Source organism: Thermobia domestica, chromosome 17 (assembly GCF_964235325.1).
Source record: "Thermobia domestica chromosome 17, izTheDome1.hap1.1, whole genome shotgun sequence".
NCBI lineage: Eukaryota > Metazoa > Arthropoda > Insecta > Zygentoma > Lepismatidae > Thermobia > Thermobia domestica.
In genome coordinates, this window is record NC_137470.1 from 45,088,947 (window position 1) to 45,094,946 (window position 6,000).

Genomic DNA, 6,000 nt, shown 5'->3' on the forward strand with positions numbered 1-6,000 from the left:
AAACACACTTCCTGCAATTTCTTCTTTCAATTTATATCTGAATATTCTTGCTTACTTTTTTTATATATAACGCTAGGTGTTATGTGAAACAACTTGTAGAAAACATCTATTTTTTTATCTCTCTCTGCTTGGACGTACCTCGGCAACTTTTCTGTCGCCGTCGCCGCAGTGAGCGGACTCCCATAAGACTCAATGCATTTTTAGATGTTGCCCAACTGTTCCGTCGCCAAGCTGTTGCCTTAGATCTAACGCTCAATGGCAACATTTTGTCGAGCAACTATCTTGTTGCTCTGGCTAAATGCATTGAGTCTTACGGGAGTCCGCTCACTGAGACGACGGCGACAGAAAAGTTGCCGAGGTGTTGCTAGGCAGGGTGACAGGAGGGCAACAGCTCGGCGACAGAACAGTTGCGCAACATCTAAAAATGCATTGAATCTTATAGGAGTTCGCTCACTGAGGCGAAGGCAACAGAAAAGTTGCTGAGATATCTTCAAGTAGAAAGGTAAAAAATAAATGTTTTCTACAAGTTTTTTTCACGTAACAGTTCATTCCGTGTGTAGCGCGTGAAAAGAAGTGTTCGCGTAGGAAACTAATACATTCTTTGATTAGTGACTAGCATGTATTTAATTAGTGATAAAAACTATGAAAAATTAATTGAGGAAATAGAGAAACGCCCAGCATTAAAGAAGAAATATATATAAAGAAGAAATTGTGGAAGGAAGTGTCTTTCGCTGTTATAAGAAACTATAATGAGTTTTCCAGCCAAGAAAAAACGACACAGGTAAATTACTTCCATACACTCAAGGTCAAATCTAGATGCAGGTGCGTGGCAACGGACACGCTGTCATAGATAGATAAATATGCGATAAGGTAACCGTGGCAAGTAACACGAAATTCCAATACTGGCAAGTAACACCGTGGCAAGTAACACGCAACGCTGAGGCTATATGAGACAAAGTCTATTGCGAAAAGTGAAATATGGATTACTCTTAGGATTTTATCCCAGGTATTATATACCTATTGGTGACTGAACCTGGAAAACACACATGGAAAGCATTAGCGCTAGCAAATTAGCTATGAGGAGGTACACCATACCATAATTCTAAGTCAAGAATGAAGGCAACAGATTAGAAACGGAAACGATAGACTGTATGATAACAATACCTTCACAACTTTAATTTCACACTATTTACTTCGAGACTTTCGGAACGAGACCGAGACCGAGACCGAGATCGAGACAAATATCTGTTATTCGAGACGAGACCGAGACGGCGATTATTGACTCGAGACGAGATCGAGACTGAGATTGCTATTTATCAACCGTGACGAGACCGAGACTGTACAAAGTCTCGTCTCGATACCATCCATATTCAATAAATTAAAAGAATTATAATTTTCTGTACGTTCCAGCCATATTACCGTTATTCCCAAAATAAATTTTATCAAAGGGAATGAACTTTAATTGCTGACTGTACATACATAACTTAGGTCAAATTAAGAAACTTTTTTTCCAAGTCGGTTAATGGGGGAATGCCAAGTGTAAAAACAAAGTTAAACTGATTAAGAGAAAAGGATGTATTGGAGAGAGTTCCAATGAAATAAGAAAATATATCGACAAAGTCCGGGAAGACTCCAATAGCCATAAAGGGATTAGAAAAAAATACGAACGACAGAAAAATTAATAATCCATGAGAAGTTAAATTTAATGGAAACAGAAAAATAGCAACTGAAAACAACAATGATAACATATAAATTAAGGATAAAAAAGTATCTAGAGGATCAAATGAAGTTCTAGAACGATGAAAAGGAAACATTGAGAAATTGTATTTGAGCAAGAATCAACCGTGCCTTAGCCGCTGAAAAGCAGAGGATGGGATTTAGGCCCTTCGCAGACTAGGCGACTTCGTGTGTCGAAGACTCGCGACAGGCTGTCGTCGCGTCGCTGATATTCGACACACGTGTCGTGGGAATGTGACACTTTTTTAGCCAGACCAAGGAGACAGTGCACTTTATATAGTTTGTATGCAATTACCATAACACTAAACAATCTGTTATATTCTTTAACGAGAAAGTGCAAACATATCAATAAGGAACATGTATGTAGCCTAGAGTTGGCGGTCCCCCTTGACCCATTTACTAAATCCGGGGCCTAATCTGTATATTGCTAAACCCGCCACTGACTACATGAGGTATTACCTTCATGTCTCGCGACCTCTCCTTATAAATTTAATTATGGAGTGCCACGAGGTATCAACGTTATGCTTAAGCGCTTATAAAACATTATTTTCCATATTTCTGTACAGTAAACATATTAAATACACAAAACATATAAACAATAGCAAAATGTTATAAAATTACATATTGGCCTGGGGGATCGCAGTTTGTGAATGTGTAAAATATATTTGGGAATATCATTTATTTACTCCTCTAGCCAATACATGGTATTTGGAGGGTTCAGGTCACATGTACATCGTACTTATGTCAGATTATAAAACAAACATAATATGATATACAGAAGTTATTATACATATAGATATTTTACATTGTTATACCTATATATTTTTAGATATTCTTTAACACTACCGTATAAAATTCTTTCTCTATTAGATACGTTTTAAAGTTTTATTTAAATTTATTTAAGATTTTCTCCAGCTTTATGTTTATGGGCAAAGCATTGAATATATTATTTGTCATATGTCTGTTGTACCAGTGATAATCTAGTAAAGACTATTTGTTTTGATCTCTAGTATTGCAATGATGATCTTTTGCTTCATCTTCATTTTGCGTTAGACTGAAAACGGATGCTTCATATATACACTATGTGATCAAAAGTATCCGGACACCCCCAAAACATACGTTTTTGATATTAGGTGAATTGTGCTGCCACATACTGCCAGGTACTCATTATCAGCAACCTCAGTAGTCATTAGACATCGTGAGAAAGCAGAATGGGGCCCTACGCGGAACTCACGGACTTCGAACGTGGTCAGGTGATTGGGTGTCACTTGTGTCAGAAGTCTGTACGTGAGATTTCCAAGCTCTTAAACATCCCTAGGTTCACTGCGTCTGATGTGATAGTGAAGTAGAAACGTGAAGGGACACGTACAGCACAAAAACGAACAGGCCGACCTCGTCTGTTGACCGACAGAGACCACCGACAGTTGAAGAGGGTCGTAAGGTGTAATAGGCAGACATCTATCCAGACCATCACACAGGAAATCCAAACTGCATCAGGATCCACTCCAAGTACTATGACAGTTCGCCGTCCTGGTCGAGTGGCTGCTCATAAACCACACATCACGCAGGTAAATGCCAAACGACGCATCGTTTGGTGTAAAGAGCGTAAATATTGGACGATTGAACAGTGAAAAAACGTTGTGTGGAATGACGAATCACGGTACACAAAATTCGGAGGTGGTGGTGTTATTGTGTGGTCGTGTTTTTTCTCGGAAGGGGCTTGCACCCCTTGTTTTGCGAAGCACTTTCACAGCGCAGACCTACATTGATGTTTTAAATACCTTCTTGCTTCAAAGTGTTGAAGAGCAATTCGGGGATAGCGATTGCATCTTTCAACACAATCGAGCACCTGTTCATACTGCACGGACTGCGGCGGAGTGGTTACACGACCATAACATCCCTGTAATGGACTGGCGTGCACCGAGTCCTGACTTGAACTCTATAGAACACCTTTGGGATGTTTTGGAACGATGACTTCGTGCTTGCCCTCACCTACCTACATCGATACCTCTCCTCAGTTCAGCACTCCGTGACGAATGAGCTGCCATTCCCCAAGAAACATTACAGCAGCTGATTGAAAGTATGCCTGCGCAAGTGGAAGCTGTCATCAAGGCTAAGGGTGGGCCAACACCATATTGAATTCCAGCAGTGCCGATGGAGGGCGCCACGAACTTGTAAGTCATTTTCAGCCAGGTGTTCGGATACTTTTGATCACATTGTGTATACATAGATGGAATTGTTAATATTTTTAACTTTTTAAAATACGATTTGCAGCTTTTTTGTGTAATGTGAGTTTGCAATGGTACGGATGGCCTGTTTCTGTTTAATAAATATAGATTTTCTTTCAGTTGCGTTACCCCAAAATAGGATGCCATACTTTATGATAAGGTTATATGAACCCATAGTTGATTTGTATTAAGTCTTTTAGTGTTAAAGTGTCTTTTAGCATTCTTAGAGCATATAGCCTCGGGTTTAGTTTATATACAGTTGCTTCAATATGACTACTACATCTGAAGTACTCACCTATTGTAATACCTAAAAATTTTTGTTTCGATTACTAGCTGTATGGATGGGTCGTTTAGATTTATTGTAGATTTATTGATATTTTTAGCGTGTGCTGAGTTAAAAAGTATATCTTGTGTTTTCATATTGTTTATAACCAACTGATTACTATAAAATCAAAAGCGAAGTTTTTTAAATGTCATGTACATTGTTAACTAGAGCTTTGTATCTTTTCCTTTGATAATAACTGAAGTACCGTCACCGTAGAGTAGAATTTTGGTATCTATATTGCTAGGTAGATCATTTAAATATAGTAGAAACAGGAGTGAATCTAGAACCGAGCTTTGTGACACTCTATATTTTGTTTCTCGATAAGTCGATTTGTATTTCATTTGAGTATCACCTGTGTTTCTTATAATTTCGACTGATTGCTTCCTATTTCCTAGATAAGATTTGAATAATTTGAGACAGTTTCCACGTATGACATGATGTTCTAGTTTCTTCAGTAGCATATCATGGTTTATTACATCAAACGCCTTACTCAGATCGTAAAAAATATCGAGTACTAAAAAGTTTTCATTTATTCCTTTTAGTATATGATCAATTAAGCTACAGGTAGGAGTTTTGGTGCTTTTGATGGGCACAAAGCCGTGTTGCTCCTTTGTTATAATATTCTAGCGTATGATAAAGTCCAACAGTTTGCTCTTTATTAGGTGTTCAGATATTTTACTGGCAGCAGGTAGCAGCGAGATTGGTATGCAATGTGCCGTCTCCCTTCCTGTATATTGGTCTTACTTGTGCTATTTTAAGAGCATCAGGAAAGACACAATTTATTAAGCAGTAATAAATAAATACGTTAGATGCCGCAGTGTCAATGACTCTTTAAATAGTTTTATTAATTTTGTCGGATTTAATCGTTTGTTGACTTATTTTCCTGCAATTTACTAATTTGATGCAATACCTCGTTTTCTAATATTGGTGTAAGAAATATGCTGTAAACAGAAAACGGTATAGCGTTTGCTAACAGTTTAGTGGCTGTATCGTACTCCCTTATTTTTGCTAGCTTGTCGGCTGTTTCCGTAAAATGTCGATTAAATTCGTCACATATTTGAATAGGTTCATCTATTATTGTATCAACAATGAATAACTTTTTAATATTACTTAATTTTCTATCTTTTATATGTATGTGATGTCTGACAGCTTGCAAGAGAGACATTTGTGGACAGTTATGCTATCTTTTAGACTCTAATTTGAAATAGTAAAGTGAAGATATAAACAATGTAGTTTTATGTTGCAATTTTCACCAAACAGTTCATTGGCTTGATACCGAATTCTGGAAAATGTAAGATAGAACAAAATGGCAACATCCAGTGTACTACCGGTACGATTCTTCTCTTTCGATGGCATGTTCATGAATCCACTATGGAATGCGCAACACACTTTCGGTATCTATGACCATTTAGCCCGTCACGTATGAGGGATGACGTCTGTTGGCGAGCACACTGTCCAGGGAAAGGGAAGGAAGCGTCCTGGGTTAGTTAGTAGGTTAGGTACTACCCCGGCATTTGTCTGGTGTGAATGAAGAAATCCCAGGAAAACCTCATTCATTATGACTAACCTGAAAAATCTTTTGTCACATTTTCGACCGAGTACCAACACCGGGAACGAAACCCAGGACCGCTCCCACCAAAGGCGAGAGCGTTAGCGACTACGGTACGCAGGCCCATTAAGTAAAAGAGGAGTTACAACGATTTGAAGTAG